Below are 19,052 nucleotides of genomic sequence, written 5' to 3' on the forward strand. Positions count from 1 at the left end.
AAATAAAAAGGAGGAAAGGTTGACTTCCATTCCGGTGTTGTTGTGTCTCTGAATGGATTGGGTCTTGTGGGGGGATTACGTTGCTCCCCATAATGACTGTGTGTAATAATTAATGGGATTAGGAGATTACATAGCATTTCTGCCAATCTGTGCCCAGGGCAGTACTCTAGACTTATCTGATGGCATGATCTCAGCACTGTGTTCCTATGTGCTAGAGCAATGTCTTATTGTGGGCAACAGGCACAGTGTTCAGATACAAGAAACTCAATGCTGACAGATTGGAAATAAGTGATAAGCGATTCATCAGAAATCACTGCTCATTTTTTATTTTTATTTTTTTGTCATGATGTGTTACTGGAAAAAAATGTAACTTCATTAATTAAACACATTATGCTAAAAGATCATTTGCATTGGGTCAGATTGTGTTTTATTAATGGAGCAGCTAATCAGCTAATTAGAAGGTGTTGATTATCAATATGATGCAATTCAAAATATTTTGGACAGCTGCAATAAGGGAAGTTTACAATAACTAAGGACATGTGAATAGCCAAGATGAGTGCATCAACTGGAAACCCATTCAGTACTAATTTGAATGAAAGTTCACGGTTCTATACAAATTAGGCTGATCATCGAAGCACTTGACCCCATTTAAAATTGTGTGAATTATTTGAGCTGTGAACTTCTAAAATATCTAAATACTCTCTGATTTAGGACTTCTGAACTTAGTTATTCATTTTGACGGCGTTCATTTCGGTTTACATTGTGCATTGTGGTAGGCTAATCGTTAAAAGTCTACCAAATTAATAAAATAACTCATTATTTCCAATAATAACACATCTTGGCACAATTAAATACGTTATTACTGACAGTCTTTAAATAATGCAGAGGGCTCTCAAATGTAAACCCCAGAGAATATGTTAAAAAAAGAAGTCAAACAAATACAGCTATGAAAATGTTAGCTTGTCATAGTGTTAAGCGCTAACATGCTAATAGGCAGATAACGGGAGGAATAAAGTCTGTCTGAAAGCAATAAATGTAGCCGGACATCACTTAAATGAACGAGGCACAAAGGGAATTGAGGCACAAAGGGGACCTCACCACATTTCTTCTGTTACTTCTCCACACACATAAAAGCAAATTATCAGTGTGTTACTATTCTAATTTCGGTGAGGCAATGGAGGGAGAGTAAAGAAAGAATCAAAAGACGCTGCGCTATGGATAGGGATGGAATGTGACAATGCTAATCATTGCGTGCAAAGCTACACGAACCACAATTCCACCTGACAATTGGAAGACTTTTTGCTTTCAAAAACTCCCACTAGAGTCTCTAGTGTGAAAATCAGTCCCACATTCCTTTAGTTGGATACGTTTTTCTTGGTTTGTCAAGCAAAAATATTGTTTAAGCAACCTCAAACATGCAATAAGTGCATGTTTAAAATATCTTAATCACAAATCATAATTTGTGTGTACAACCCGAATTCCGGAAAAGTTGGGACATTTTTTAAATTTTAATAAAATGAAAACTAAAGGAATTTCAAATCACATGAGCCAATATTTTATTCACAATAGAACATAGATAATGTAGCAAATGTTTAAACTGAGAAATTTTACACTTTTATCCACTTAATTAGCTCATTTAAAATTTAATGCCTGCTACAGGTCTCAAAAAAGTTGGCACGGGGGCAACAAATGGCTAAAAAAGCAAGCAGTTTGGAAAAGATTCAGCTGGGTGAACATCTAGTGATTAATTAAGTTAATTGATATCAGGTCTGTAACATGATTAGCTATAAAAGCTTTGTCTTAGAGAAGCAGAGTCTCTCAGAAGTAAAGATGGGCAGAGGCTCTCCAATCTGTGAAAGACTGCGTAAAAAAATTGTGGAAAACTTTAAAAACAATGTTCCTCAACGTCAAATTGCAAAGGCTTTGCAAATCTCATCATCTACAGTGCATAACATCATCAAAAGATTCAGAGAAACTGGAGAAATCTCTGTGCGTAAGGGACAAGGCCGGAGACCTTTATTGGATGCCCGTGGTCTTCGGGCTCTCAGACGACACTGCATCACTCATCGGCATGATTGTGTCAATGACATTACTAAATGGGCCCAGGAATACTTTCAGAAACTACTGTCGGTAAACACAATCCGCCGTGCCATCAGCAGATGCCAACTAAAGCTATATCATGCAAAAAGGAAGCCATATGTGAACATGGTCCAGAAGCGCCGTCGTGTCCTGTGGGCCAAGGCTCATTTAAAATGGACTATTTCAAAGTGGAATAGTGTTTTATGGTCAGACGAGTCCAAATTTGACATTCTTTTTGGAAATCACGGACGCCGTGTCCTCCGGGCTAAAGAGGAGGGAGACCTTCCAGCACGTTATCAGCATTCAGTTCAAAAGCCAGCATCTCTGATGGTATGGGGGTGCATAAGTGCATACGGTATGGGCAGCTTGCATGTTTTGGAAGGCTCTGTGAATGCTGAAAGGTATATAAAGGTTTTAGAGCAACATATGCTTCCCTCCAAACAACGTCTATTTCAGGGAAGGCCTTGTTTATTTCAGCAGGACAATGCAAAACCACATACTGCAGCTATAACAACAGCATGGCTTCGTCGTAGAAGAGTCCGGGTGCTAACCTGGCCTGCCTGCAGTCCAGATCTTTCACCTATAGAGAACATTTGGCGCATCATTAAACGAAAAATACGTCAAAGACGACCACGAACTCTTCAGCAGCTGGAAATCTATATAAGGCAAGAATGGGACCAAATTCCAACAGCAAAACTCCAGCAACTCATAGCCTCAATGCCCAGACGTCTTCAAACTGTTTTGAAAAGAAAAGGAGATGCTACACCATGGTAAACATGCCCCGTCCCAACTATTTTGAGACCTGTAGCAGAAATCAAAATAGAAATGAGCTCATTTTGTGCATAAAATTGTAAACTTTCTCAGTTTAAACATTTGCTATGTTATCTATGTTCTATTGTGAATAAAATATTGGCTCATGTGATTTGAAAGTCTTTTAGTTTTCATTTTATTAAAATTTAAAAAACGTCCCAACTTTTCCGGAATTCGGGTTGTAAAAGAATACAAATATTTGGTGTTATACTGTCACTAGTGGTCTTTTCAGCTAAAAAATTGCAATGAATTGCATGTATAGGTACATGTTTTGGAGTAGGTAGAGATACAGTATATTTTTCCAATGAGACCAGATTTGATATTTAGCAAAAGAAACAGCAAGAAAAAGGTCGACTGAAAGACAAAACACTCCTCTAAAAGAAACAAAAGTTGTTTTTTTGAAGGCTTCACAGTTGGAATGTACAGAAAGATACAGTGAATATATGGTGCCACATCAATGGCACCATATATTCAAAGAGCAGCAAACAGAAAGAAAATGAGGTACGAGACCAGAGGTAGTTGATCCCAAACATGCCGGAGAACCTCTACATGGAGCGTACTGATCTGATAGGATGAAATCATGAATGATGTCCCACAAAGCCGGATTTATTCACTCGCTGTTCTTCCATTGAAGTGGCTCCTCTGGCTGCTCCTCTTTTCTTCTGACACTAAGAGACAGCCACTGACTGAAGCCTTTCAGCACACATCACCATGCATTTGTGGAGCATAATCAAAGCACATGAATGTGTGCTACAGCTGTAATCGCCAAGATTTCTTCAAGCATTGAGTCTGAAAGGACAGGTTTTACCACATAGTTGGTTACAATGACCACAAATGTTTTGGAAAAGTGTAAGACTTGGAACTTTAGAGATCTGCATGAAATGATTCATGTAAAAAGATTTTAATAAACCATTTATTTTTATGTTTTCTAAGGTCACTGTAGCCACTGTTGGCTGATTTTCCATGCGAAGCACAGAAAAGTCAAGGTTTGGTTTTACATGGATTGGTTTAATTGAAAATGCTTGTGTCCTCATGTGACCTAACAGTATTCAGAACAACAAATACTTTGGCTTGCCAGTTCATTTGCTAAGAAAATCTTGGTCCCTTGTCATTATACTAATTAAGTCATCCCGGTTTTAAATTAAAGATTAATTTAAGGCCTTAAATTGATCATTGATAAAATACAGCATGAACCATTGGGAATTTATGAGTCATCTTTCATGCAGATGTTTCAATACTGTTGTTCATCTCAAAAATAGTCTGTTTCTGTATTCTGGGTTATTGCTGTGAGTGGGGTTACATGAGATCTTGAAAACAGACAGACGCTTCTAATGAAATATTCATCATGCATGCGAATGTATGCTTACCACATGTGTGTGCATCAAATAAAGAGCCCAGTACAGACTTTGAAGATATATACAAGTGCACAAAATGTAACAAAGTGCGTATAATAAAGCAAGACTACCAAAAAGTCTTAATCAGTACTTGTGACTTATTAAAAAACAAAATAAATTTGCAAGAGCAGCAAAAAATAATAAAATATAAAGACTTGTAAGAGTACATAATATATTATCTTATATATAAAGTATATAATATACTGTAACGACTTAGAGTATATAATACACTCACTGGCCACTTTATTTAGATACACCTTGCTAGTACCAGGTTGGACCCTCTTTTGCCTTTAGAACTGCCTTAATTCTTTGTGGCATTGATTCAACAAGATGTTGGAAAAATTCCTCAGAGATGTTGGTCTATATTCACATGATAGCATCATACAGCTGCTGCAGATTTGTCGGCTGCACATTCATGATGCTAATCTCCCGTTCCACCACATCCCAAAACTGCTCTATTGGATTGAGATCTGGTGACTGTGGAGGCCATTTGAGTAAAGTGAACTCATTGTCATGTTCAAGATTCCAGTCTTGAGCTTTGTGACGCCGGTGTGGTCTTCTGCTGCTGTAGCCTGTCTGCTTCAGGGTTCAACGTGTTGTGCGTTCAGAGATGGTATTCTGCATACCTTGGTTGTATCAAGTGGCTATTTGAGTGACTGTTGCCTTTCTATCATCTCTATCATCATCTCTATCATCTAACCAGTCTCCTCTGACCACTGACATCAACAAGGTATTTTCGTCCACACAACTGGCACTCACTGCATATTTTCTCTTTTTCGGACCACTCTCTGTAAACCCTAGAGATAGTTGTGTGTGAAAATCCCAGTAGATCAGCAGTTTTTGAAATACTCAGACCAGTCCGTCTTGCACCAACAACCATTCCACGTTCAAAGTCCCTTAAATCCTCTTTCTTCCCCATTCTGATGCTCGGTTTGAACTTCAGCAAGTCGTCTTCACCACATCTAGATGGCTAAATGCATTGAGTTGCTGCCATGTGATTGGCTGATTAGCAATTTATGTTACCAAGCAGTTGAACAGGGGTAAGGCTGTAAGCTAACACAACAGTTTCAGGTTTATCGACAATTACATATTATGTGATTCAGTGGTGAAGAATTATTGAGATCGCAATTCTGTTTTATTACATCGAGCAACTACTTAACCCCGGGAACCATTCCATAATAGATGATACTGTCACTCCAGATGAACAGATTTTGCTAAATAGCATTTACCAAGGTCAGCTACCGATGAATGCTTGCATGTGTGTGTGCTTTGTGTTTTGCATGATGATGTCATCAACATGATCAATACTAGAACGACTTCTTCACTCCTCCATTGTCAAGGGTCTATTGCCATTTCCCTAATCACTGACATTATGAGCATGCCGAACAATTTCCCCATTAAAGCACCATCAAGGGTCTATTGAGAAAACAATCCGACCACATAATCATCACTCCTCTGCTAGATCACTGCCAAACCCAAATGAGAAACAGAATATACTGAACAGTAAGAGCTTATATCTGAATAAACATGAGTCTGAGCAATATGATTTGTAATTAGGTTAAACTGAGAAATATTTGCTTATTTAATGGCCATGTGTTTTTGAATTAGACATAATTAGTATGTCAGCGCTTCCCAGAGAACTGATTTTCACATTAAAAGTCATTTAATTGTAAAATACTACTAGATGCCTCACCTCAATGTATCCTAAAAGAGGCAAGGTTCATCAAACCAGATGCATTTCTGACTTTCTACTTTGTAACCATATGTATGTGTAGGAAAACTAATATTTAAAATGTATGGAACAGACATATATATACAGTACTCTTTCTTTACACATCAACGTTAAAGTAGTAGGGTGAGTAAATGATAAGAAAATTGTCATTTGTCAAGTTATGCTCTATTCTTAGCTCTTAATATCACACAGAACTGCAAGTAAACAGGCAATCTGAGCAACATTAAAACTTTCACATTTAGCGACTAGCAATTACATCTTTACAGTCTGAGAAACTCATTCAATCTTTTATTTCTAAACTTGTCATTTACTTGTCAAACCCTCTTTTTAGCCTACAAACTTTAAAATGAACTCAATCTTTATTTAAGAATGTAGTTAATTCACAAACCCATGAAATCACAGAACTAAATTGGGATCAAACAGAGGACAGTCAAAGCAATTTGCGATAAAATCTTAGTGAAGTTCCAGTCGATTTGACTGACTTTCTAAATTGTCACCAAGTGCCGACAACACTGCATTGACTGGTCATTCTCACCAATTACTCTCTCCGTCAATATCAAATTGTGTGGCATGTTAAGATCTCCTGCATTCAAAACAGATGCTCCTTTTCTGGATTTTTATGCAATATAATAAATAAACTAAACTTGTTTCCACTTACACTAACAGGATTTTTTAAGTCTGGTAAACAAAGACTCCATTTCAAGGTCCCTGCCTTATAATTGCCTTCATAATGAACTTTCACATAATGAATATTCATTCACTGCTTCACACTCACGGTCTTCTTTGCTACAAGGCCACTAATTGAATTGCTCGTGTGCAGAGGACAGCCGACTGCAGACTGCTCTTCATTTTTTTTCTCCTTCACATAATTATGTTCTCGGCTGCCAATCAAACCTGCCAGTTCTGTTTGTTTAGACTGAGTCAATTTGTATCTCGTGTAACCTCATAGATCTAATTTACAGTTAGCTGTATTGAATATACAACCGAAATTTCGAGTAATTAAAAGTGCACACACACACACACACACACACACACACACACACACACACACACACACACACACACACACACACACACACACACACACACACACATAACATTCACAGTTTCAAATAAAACTGATCCATCACTGCCCTGTATGTGCTTTTCTTGCACACTGAACTTTACCACACAGCGACGCATTGATGGATTTATTGAAAGCAACTAATCAAATCTCCTGCTGAGTCACTTGTGAATATCACAAAGCGTGCAGAGTGTGCTTGCACTGGAGTTATGGAATCAATACGACGAGATGACAGAATATAAAACCTTGCAATGTTAGTTTTCCAAAGCTCTTTTTTAATAAATGAGACAAAAGAGAGGTGTATGCATGTTTATGGGAGCTGGGGATGTATATATATATATATATATATATATATATATATATATATATAATAAAAAAATAAAATAAAATACAATTAAAATACAAATAAATTAAATAAGATTTAATAAAATAATTAAATAAAAATAAATTTAATTAAATTAAATAAAAAAAAATCTATAAAGTGAAATAAAATAAAATAATAAATTTTGTGTTGATTCCAGAATGAGGACACAAGGGTCTCAAGACATGTTTTTCTATGCTGAACTATCTGAATGCAGCAAAATGACTGCTGTGGACTGCATGTCAGTGATAGGCTTATGTTAAATAAATAAATAACAATATATAGACTTTTAAAGTTATTTTGTAATGTCTATTGCCTTGTTTTTGTCTGCAACAATAATGCAATATTTTTCAATTGTCTGCTAATTGATAAGCAGCTCATTTGTAAAAACAAAAAAAAACATAAAAAAAAAGTTGACATCCCTTGTTTTAAATTATTATTATTATGAAAATTTTATAGCCTAATTGAGAGCCTTGTAGCAATTACAATAGTTCAGCTTGTCTTCTCTGAAAGAAATTAGTCTTGCTCTTGTTTGGTGGTTCATTTGAGCACATGCTCTGTGGATACGGTGTGATTTCAGATAGATCACTTACATGTTGGCTCAGTCATGCGCTGCTTATCATCATTTATCATCTTTCATCCAGACCTGATTTGACTTCCATGCTGGTTTATGAGGTTGGATCATATGGAGCCAGACAGACGCAGGAAACGTCTAACTGCTTATTACTGCTTGTTCTGAGATGCATACTGGTGTTTAGCATGAACAATAACAAGCTGAAGATGTTTAAGTACAGAGTGGGATGTTGGGGTAATTCTCTCAAAATGTTGAAGAGGGTGTCTGTACTTTGAATTCTGCGTTTTAAGAGCTCGGCTCAATCTGAGCCCTCATTTTGGGCATCGAGTAGAAGCAACTCATCAGAATCTTGCGTCAGTCTTGCATTAAATCTTTCCCATGAACATATAAAGTGAGCTTGTATACGGCTGTTTCTCAGAAGAGAGGGAACTCTAACCTCATGCCGTTACTGTACACAAATTAGAGACACATTCTTTCCACATTTTGCAACCGTCTACCAATAATTTCTTTGGAAATCTAACTCCAACAAAGTAACCCAGACCTGTAAGGTTAAACCACAGAATGTGCAAATCTAGCCACTAGGCATGAAAGTCTTGACATAGGACAAACATCAAACATCAAGTTAAGCTCTTCCTGCACTTAAAATTGTGCATAGATGCATACAGTATATACAATTGCATTGTTCCAAAACCTGGAACCATCTTTACCAAAATGGAACTTCAAATGAATGTGTGCTCCTCATATGACCGGATTAACAAGAACAGAGAGTTTTTAAGGCCACAATTCAGTAAACAAGAATAATTCATGCTAGGAAATCAAAAGTTGACTGGCGAGCCTCTTTAAGAGCAGAACATAATCAGAGCAAGCCAGTGCCAATACAGCTTATGTTAACAGCCATTCTATGGCATGTAGTGTAATTTTTCTAATTGCTTAGAGTTTTAATAATTCACAGTATGAGGCCAGCACTGCCCTCATTACAACTGAAGTGAAGCACAATACTGGAGATATACACCATTATTCCTACATTATTTATACACTTGGCTAAGAACCTAATCATAATGAACACTGTTTATTTTTCATCTCTAAATGAAGTGTAGTGATTACTAGGTTATCATTTTGACGATGGCCCTTGGAAATTATTTAAATCCAGACTTAGGGTTTGTAGAGACTATATGTGTTGAACTGAATCATATCCAGTGCATGATTAATCTTTTGTAGGTGAATGAGGTGTTGTATAGTGAGTCACTAGAGTGTGACACTGCATTCCATTATTCCATTTCTGATGAGGCAGTGAGTTGAGACGAGAGAGATTCCCAGTGGAAATGCACCAAAATCATTTTTCCTTTTGGAAAAGCAATTACGCTAAGAGACTTAGCTGCCACACCTGTACATTTTTTTTTTTTTTTGGTGGGAAGTAATTGTAAATTATTCATAACATAGTAATTGAATTATTCATAATTTAATCCAGCTGTTCTCCATAATCAGTGAAAGGGGAAACCATTTTTTGTACTTTTCTGCAAACAGAGAACCTCTGAACCTTTAGCTGTTATCTGTTAGCTTTAAGGTCATCTAGTATATGTACAGGGCTTGACATTAACCTTTTTTGCTCACTAGCCAATGTGGCTAGTGGTTTTCCAAGGTTACTAGCCACACAGCATTTTTACTAGCCACATTTTTGTTGTTGTGAATATACTCTCATATCATATACCAGCCATTCTCGACCTGACTTCCACTTTTCATTGAAAAGTATTTTGTTTTTCTATGTCACTTCTTCACTTCTTTTTGGTTTCATCGTCCAGTTTTCTTTTGTGTGTTGTCTGCTCACCGGGTTTTGTTACACCTTTTATATGTCACCACATAGCTCCACCGGCGGCCAACGACGTAACACCAGCAGGGCAGCAAGCTGTCTCTTCGTTTCTGTCACTACCACGCAAGCACAAGGCAACACAGTGTCCATTAGTGATGCGCGGGTTCCGCGGGTAAAGAAATTGTCTCTTTATTTGCGAGGTGGGTCTTTAACAACAAAACCAAAAAAATCCATATATGTTGTAGTGTTGGGCGATATGGTCATTTTTCAAATCAGATCAGATCGACGACACACGATATTATCGTGCATGGGTGGAGCAAGAGAGAAACTCTTTGTTCTTGTCATAGCATAACTATTTGGTGTTTTAAACCCCGCAGGTGTGCGAGAGAGAGCCTATGGAATCACCAATAATCTAAAAAATATATACTTTCAAACATACTGATAAACTAACGTTAAATATAAAATACTGTATTTAAAACAACAATTTCATATATAGTCAGACGCAATTGTCATATTGCGCATCCTGTGACAAATTTGCCGCATCTGCACATGGAAGTTATCAGTCTAAATGTTCTGCAAGATCAGTCAACAGTGAAAATCAATAGTAGATTTAATTTAAAGTACAAGTTTAACAATATTAGTTTAACACTAATTTTTGGCATAAACAAACACGTTAAATATAAAGTAGGCCATTTTCAAAACAGGTAAGTTCATAAATTTGGAGTAAAGTTGAATTGAATTGATGCATCAGTCATACAGCGCTTGGGACCGCGCACCTCATGACGAGCTCAACGCAACGCCTCAGAAACAAGAATGAGACGCATTCTAACATAACTGTGGCATTAAACTCAGTTAGTGAGGGCTCGTTTAAAATATTGTACATATATAGGCCATTCAGATTACTTGTTAAAGTGCAATGAAATAACTTATATCTGCAGACGATGTACGTCTGTTTGAGGATGGAGACTTCACCGGCTACAGTTTCTAATCCTCATGTGTGTGTGAAATGCGGTGCTGAAGTGAAATAGCTGGGCAGTTTAATAGCTTAATTATAATAGGCCACCTCATAACCTGTGGATCGGGTTGGGGCGGGTAAGGAAATATGACTTTATTTGCAGGGCGGGCTGGGGCGGGCCAAATAATTTCATAAAAGATGGACCCCCGGGTTGGAAAAATCCTCGACCCCGCGCATCACTAGTGTGCATGTAATACTCATGGGAGTTGTAGTGTCGTAGTGTCACAGTGCAATATGGCTTGTATCAGATGTCTTTTAAAAGTCACTACAATTCTTCAACCCACCAAAGTTGCTAGTTGTTTATTGTCTTTAAAGACAGCGCTGGAGTTATTTAGACCTTCCATATATTATTATCAAACTTACTCCTCACATGCTTTACAGCTGTTTAATTCCTGATTTGAGGAGATGGCACACCCAAGGCATGTGCCATACTGCAGGGAATAGGAAATGAATGCTGGCACTTGTATCTTGCTCAGAGTGAGATGGTTCCTCTGTTGAGGCCACATTCTGTTGTCAATTTCAGATGCAAGCAGGTGTAGTGTGTTCAGGCTCTTTCTGAAATTCTTAATTATTCAGAGCCAAAATGTTGATGAGAGGCAGTCTCAAAGAGCATATGATCGAGGTAGACTCGGCTGAATAATTAAAAGGTTTTTGAGTTATTGGGTTTAAGGTTCTCCTGGGTGTGAGAGAGGTTATCCCATGCCCATTCATCATAGCTGAATAAGCTGCAATTCCAAACTACTGAACAACAGTCTTTCTTAAGTGGGGAACAAATAATATACTTTTTGTGATACTGAAAGGAAGAAGGTAAGTACAGGTTGGGTGTTAGTTAGGCTAGGTTCGGTATGAAGTGGGGTCAAATCTAAGTAAATAGCTTTGTGGCTGTAGGGTGGGTTAGATTAGGTTAGGTTAAGTGTGTGTGTAGGGTAGGGTTCATTGGTAGGTGGGGGATTTGATTCAGTTAGGTTAAGTAGGGTCAGTAGGTGGGTAGGTAGACATTGTAAGGGGTTAGAATTGGAAGGTGATTTAGTGGGTGGTGGTTTTATGTGGAACAGGTAGGTAGATATGTATGTTAGGTAAGATGTAAGTGTGTAGAATAGTTGTGAGCACAAGTAGGTTAGGTAGGTGTATGCTTGTGGTTATGCTATGTATGGTCAGTGAGTGAAAAGGATAGGTATAGGAATTAGAAAGGGGTAGAGCAGATAGGTGATTTAGTTAGCAAAAGGGTGGTTCAGTGGTTAATGAAGATAAATAGGTAAGTTAAGTAATTTAGGTTATGTTAGTTTAGGTAGGTAAATGTGTGTATGGTAGGTGTGTCGACAGGAAGGGTAAGTGAGATCAGCTGGATAGACCTGTGGGTAAGGTGAGTTAGTTAGGTAGGTAGGTAAAAGGGTTATTTAATAGGTGTTTTAATATATATATATATATATATATATATATATATATATATATATATATATATATATATATATATATATATATATATATATATATAAAACGTTATCAGCTTTGCTTTTCACCAACATGTATGAGCTGTAGCATATTTATTTGGATTTCCCGGATGTTCAGCTATGACAGGTGTCTAGGGTATCTGAACCTTCCACTACATATAAACAAACACACACACATAACCCCAACCGGAGTGTGATGGCATGCATGTGTGTGGGCTGTCTTTTGAAGTTAAGCCTTCACAGATAAACAGCTTCAGCAGGTTTTCAGCGTGATGAGCTAACTCAATGTGGGACACACACCGTGTTGACGGTGGATGGAAAAAAGCGAGCACCCACCACTTAGTATTCCGATCGAGCCAAGATCAATAGTGATATGTTATTCTGCAATAAAACAACCTCATCCGAAAGAAGCTGCTCTTGTGTTTTGTCATGTTTGATTTATTTTATCTAGCCGGAGTACTTCTGCGTGGGCTCTGAGAGGCTGAGTTCTTCTTGTTTGTTTGGACAAAAAGAGGGTTTTAGTCCATGGGCTCCCATTGTTACTCTGTTAAGATTACGCAGACCCTACACAGTTGCTAATCTGACATGGTTCATCTTGGTGGCAGATGGGGTCCGTTATGTAATGTTTAAAGCTCAGCTACTGTTTTCGAGCCAGTCCTGGAAATGTTCTGATGGGTTGAGTGGATGCAGATGTTTTGGTGGAGGGTTTGCAGATGGTTGTCAAATCCTTTTTGTCACATTTTACGTCAGCTATGTCTTCTACAATGGATTATTCGATGAATTTCTATAAACTTTTTCCTCACTTCATTTTGCCGCAATTCCTCACTTCAATCAAAACTCTGATTAAAAACATAGATTCTGATTTTCAAGGTATAGAGAAATCTCCAGTTGCTATGGCCATGTTTGGTCTGCACTGACATTGTCTACTTCAGCTATAAATAACAACACTATTATGTTACTACAGAACAAGGTTATGCCTGAGGAAATTAACCACAAAAAAATGTAAATTACTTATTGATTTTCTTGCTTTCCAGACCCACATCCATCTTAGTTTTGAAAATATGTTTGACAGTAACCATATTCAAGCTGAATAACGTGGAAAAGCTTAGCTAGAAATTACCAATGGTCTGGAATGGGTAAGTATTTACCAATATGTTATTTTTCCCTTTTCTTATTGCATCTGTCTTTCTCTTCGAGAACACACAGACAGTATGTAAAGAATGGGGGAAATTTGATTAAAGAGAAAATCCTGGAGAAAGCTTGTAAATTACAGCTATCCTTCCTCCCAAAGGATGAGACAAGCTGCTAAACAGCATAAATCTGCTGGAGTGAACTTCAGCATGTCACGTCTCTATAATTCTCTTTCCTTTCCCCCTCACTTCTGTGCAGTATAGCTGATCAGCATGGATGATGTCAGCAGCAAATCTGATTATGAAATGTTCTCCATTTATCCAGAAACTTAAATGATTTAGTCATATGTTTCTAGAGGATCATAGCAATGGAATTCAGGTCAAATGTTATAATATATTTATGTTTTCTGAAAAAATGTATTTGAAAAATTCAATAATATCTACACCTTTCGTAAATATCTTTAATTAACATTATCATTCTAAAATAATTATCTATTAATAATAATTAACGTTTTCTGTAACATTATGGACAATACAATAGACAGTTTACAAATGTTTATTTCAGAGGAAGTTTGTAGAGGGAATTGGAGGTATGCAAGACCTTTACAAGAGAAGGAAATCTTTGCCTCTCATGCTGGTGAGTCTTGTCTAGTTTAGTCTCACAGTGCTTTTCTCTGCAGCTCTGATGTAATTGCTGTATTCTACATTTGGCAAACCCGTTCTCCACAATCCCAGAGGAACCCAATGGTAAACAAAATATCAATCACAGACAATAAAGCTGGCAATGGAAAGGAGCTCAGCCTTAACAAAACTAAAACAAGAACTGGGGACATCTCTCATAGAAATTAAGCAAAAAAAAAAAAAAAAAAAAAAAAAAAAAACATTTTTGACCAAAGCAATGATCAGAAGTGGCCAGCCCATGGAATTTCAGGCATTTTAATAGGGCATGTAGTTGAAAGCAATTTTCTTTTCACCGTCCCTTGGCCATGTTTCATGCAAATGACACAGAATTGGCCTAATAGTCAACATTTTAGTTGAGCACAAATATGCAAGCATGTGAAAAATGTAAACTGCATATGGCACTACATAAGGTGAGCCAGGCATTTAATTTTCATTTTGCTGAAATGCAATATTTTAAACATATGATTATTAGGATGTTAAAACAGCTTTTTTTTGTCAAATTCTCATGCAATTCTATCATTTGTCTTAGATTATAGTGTAGTTACTCAGTTTTTAAAGTTAACTATATTGATAACTATATTAATGCCACATCAGTGGACAATGGCATTCTGTCTGCAACTTTAAATGCTCAAGTTCTTCAAAGTCTTGTGAACTCTGATTGGCTGTCATTGTTTTTAACACTTCTTCAGCTGGAAAACATCTTTCTAAAGGTTCTTACAACAATATTAGTTCTGTGTCTGTGTAGAATTCAATTGTGTGACTTTACCATTATAGTTATGATTATTATTGTTATAGTTTCAGTTATCAACCTTGATGCAAACAGGCCTTGATATTATTATTATTATTATTATATGATTAATTAATTGTATGGAGGGTAAGTACTTAACACAAGGTATTATCAAAAGTGGAGTAAAGTTAAAATGGTATCTTTCCCAGGTTTAACGGCACACTGTTGCTGTGGCAAGTAGTTTAAAGCTATTGTCTGCAGTAAAGTATAAAAGTTTCATTGTTATGGAATCATAGGCACTCAAGTTAAGCAGTGATGACCTTGACATATGTCTTCTCTCCAGCTTCTTCCCTGACAACCACCACAAAGCAGCCCAACATGAGCTTGCTATCTCTGACAACGGCACAGCTCGCTTCTCCTTGCATGCTTTGTGGTCCTGCCTGAACCCTCAGGAAAGCAGCTCTATCCCAGGGCAGACAAAGCATGCCAGTTTAATGGTTGTCTCTTGTATCTCACAGCTAAATGGAGACAGACCATAAGCAACAAAAAAAGCCATGCAAGCAGAGAAAAGGATGGTGCAAGTTTTGAACTTTGCAAGGGGTAACATATATATACAGTACAGAACAAAAGTTTGGACACACCTTCTCATTCAAAGAGTTTTCTTTATTTTCATGAAAATTGTAGATTCACACTGAAGGCATTAAAACTATGAATGAACACATGTGGAATTATATATGGAATTATATACATAACAAAAAAGTGTGAAACAAATGAAAATATGTCATATTGTAGGTTCTTCAAAGTAGCCACCTTTTGCTTTGATTACTGCTTTGCACACTCTTGGCATTCTCTTGATGAGCTTCAAGAGGTAGTCACCTGAAATGGTCTTCCAACAGTCTTGAAGGAGTTCCCCGAGAGATGCTTAGCACTTGTTGGCCCTTTTGCCTTCTGTCTGTGGTCCAGCTCACCCCTAAACCATCTCAATTGTCTGGCATTCCTTTCTGTAAAATGTTTTGCTTTAGTTGTTATCTTGGCATATCACTGAAGGCCAACACTGCCTGTTTCTTCATCTTTTAAAAGATAACTTCTTGGCAGGTAGTCATTATTTTTGTGCAATGGCAAGCAGGATTTGACCTGTCAGCAATTTCAACCCATTGACACATTTGGTGCACATGAGGGAATTGGGATTGGGTAATTTCCAGAAAGATTAAGTGAAATACCAACATTTAAGCATTTAAGAGGTAAGCTTCTATTAGTAAACTTCTCTATGCTTATGCATCATATTTCCTGCCAACCAATAATGGAAACGAGGACCATATTAATCTTACTGAGTGTTTCAAGACAGCGTTATGAAAATGTGATAGATGAGGTCATTACTTATCCCAAAATCAAGGGGGTGCATGTACCCAGAGATTGCAAAAGTTAGAATCTAATACACTGTGCAATATAACTTCAAGAAAATCTAGTCATATTTGAGCAGCTTAGTTGTAGATCTTGTTAAAGGTTTTTAAAGATTTTTCACTTTTACTTAATTTAATGCAACCGTTTGCGGGGCAAGAATGTGGAATGGGTTATTTTTCCCGAGGTCTTGTACTGAGAAAGGGTACAAGACCAACAAAAGAACACCATAGTCCCTTGGCACATATAAAGCAAACTTAAAACATGGGTCCTTCAGACAATACTTTTTCAGACAATACAATTTGTATTGGTCATCATCTAATTTGAGTTACTAATATTTTATATTAGACAAATTGCTGAAATAGTTTCATGTTTAAGCAAAACGTACTGGATATATATAGCTCTTTTCCAATCATTTAGTTTTCATCAACCTTACCACAATCAACTGCAAACTCAGGATATTTTTTTCAGCACAATGCCCACATCTCAAAATCAAAAGCTGATGGATAGAACCCACTCTTTTTTCTTTTGAGACAGGCTGTTACATTGAAATATATGTTATAATACAGATTAAAAGATTTGTCACTAATTAAATTTCAATGTGACTTTAACATAAAAAAAGGGGCTCTTGCTATTTGCAGGTAAGATGCCCACAAAGACGAGCCCAAGGGCCTTTCAGAAACTCGATTCCATCCTGACTATTTCGAGTTGTGGTGCTATAATTAATGCAAATATGCTTGAGAAGTTAAGCCATGTTGCTTATGTGGGTGATATAGGTTTGAGTTCAGTTAACCGATTCCACTCCTCTTCTCTCTTTGAAGATTTTTTTTTTTAAATTCCCTCTTTCCAGCTACAAGTTCACACTAAAACCAGAAATTCTGCCCAGCGTAACAGAGTCATGGACAATAAGAACATATTTGATATGTGCACACTGGGGGTGAGGCTACCTAGTACGATGCTGAAGAAAAACTGCAACTGGACCCAGCTATCTTGAATCATCCGTGGGCACAAACAAAACCATAATTATCAAGGAAACCATAACTTATTTCTTATGGTTTCTCTGTGAAAGTTATGACAGACCACTAAACACTGTTTAGAGGAACTACAGGAATGCTTGTAAATGGCCAGACTTGATTCTTCCCCTCTAATTCATGGCAAGCGTTCCTGTCACAGATAGGCAGAGTGTTTGACGTACTTGCGGAGGGGCCTCTCCCTGTCTGTGGGCTTGAGACCATGCCATTCTCATTCAGGCACTTAGCTGCAGAACTTATCTTGTTAGCTGAGCCGGCGTGCCCGTGACCCAGCCGCTGTGAGAGATAAACTGTGGCCACACGCCACCAGCCACCAGCCCACAATCTGTTTTTGTGCAGCTAAAAGTCATAAAATGAAATACTGTTTGCACCTTCAATCGGTCAAGGAATTTTAAGACGGGCCCATCTGCTAAACTGTGCTGAGCCTTTGAAAAGAAAGCTGATCACAAAAGGGTCACAGGAGATGCATTTAGGATGTTACCATACCAGGTGTAAATGGCAATCTGTCTCGGCTGATCACTTGTGTTTAGATCACCTGGAACAGATGTTAATTCCAGAAGTAAACATCGGAGACATGTGTGGGATTAATGTCTTAAAGGGATTTCAATTCTGTCATGATTTACTCAACACTGCATCTTTCCCAACCTTGTATGAAAATGATTCAGGCTTGGAACGACATTGGCTAAGTAAACTATCCCTTTAACTAAAGTCTTAATTTGCTCTCCATTTCACCTTAGGTTTGCAGATATAGAATAGGAAACTAAGTAAAAATTTGTTGTAGTTTATGCCAAGAAGATCTGTAAGTCATGCTCTTTGAAATGTTGCATTATTAAAGCATGTAAAAAATAATTCCTTCAGAGGAATTAGACCGTTTTTTTATTAATCATGTGATCTTATTTACATTTTGATCAGTTGTTTTTTAGGAACCAATGACGTATGCAGAGCTGGGTGATGAAGCACATTACTCATGGTCTCATAAGAGGTCTCATCTCCATTTTTCCCCTCTTCATTCATTCATTTGATAAGTCAGTGAAATTGCTGTCAGGCTGTGTTACGGGTAACATCTTGTCACATAATATTGATTATGGTGCTTTGCAGCGTAGCAGTTCATAATTTAGCTTTTATGAATTGATACGAGAGTTGAGGAAAAGGATCTAAGTGCAAGTCACACAGACCACATCTCCAAACTTGTTCTGCATCTTCATGAAGTGCACACTCTACTAGTACATACTTGATGTTTGATATAGAGCTTTATAAGAGATTGTCAATGTTTATTATGTTTATAATGTTTATTATGATAAATCGACCAGAAACTGTTATTTTTGAGCCCTGGAAATGATACCAGTCTTTTTACAGTACCGGTAGTACATTTTCAGTTTAGTACTCAACTGCTGTCTCATTTACAACACTACTTCTTCTGAATGCTCTTTGTTTTTTTATTGTTTTTTTTAGAGTGATTGAATATCCAAGTAGTTTTTTTGGGCAGGCCACTCAGAAGTCCTACCAAATTACCCTAATGTGTTGCACACACCTGGACATCTACTGTCTTCTCTCCAATCGTGCTGTGTGTCCTCATAAAAAAGATCTAGCGTGACAAATTAATCCAGTTGACACATATATAAGACATAAAACTTGCACCCCGGTGACTCCCACACAGACAGAAGCAGCTGTTTGCTGGAGAAGACAAGATTTGGGATCTGGGGCCGGACGAGAACAGAGGAGCGGTCAGGGTCAAACAATGACGTTTGTTGTTAATAATTAGACCCTTCAAATACTCAAAGAAGACATCCAAACAAGAG

General features: G+C 37.3%; 1 protein-coding gene across 2 annotated transcripts in view; it reads right to left on the bottom strand.

Annotated features, from left to right (window-relative positions):
* Nucleotides 1–19,052, bottom strand: part of LOC132132415 (ciliary neurotrophic factor receptor subunit alpha-like) — a 182,793-nt gene that overhangs the window by 63,580 nt on the left and 100,161 nt on the right. The window lies entirely within an intron of this gene.

This window comes from Carassius carassius, chromosome 49 (assembly GCF_963082965.1).
Source record: "Carassius carassius chromosome 49, fCarCar2.1, whole genome shotgun sequence".
Classification (NCBI taxonomy): Eukaryota; Metazoa; Chordata; class Actinopteri; order Cypriniformes; family Cyprinidae; genus Carassius; species Carassius carassius.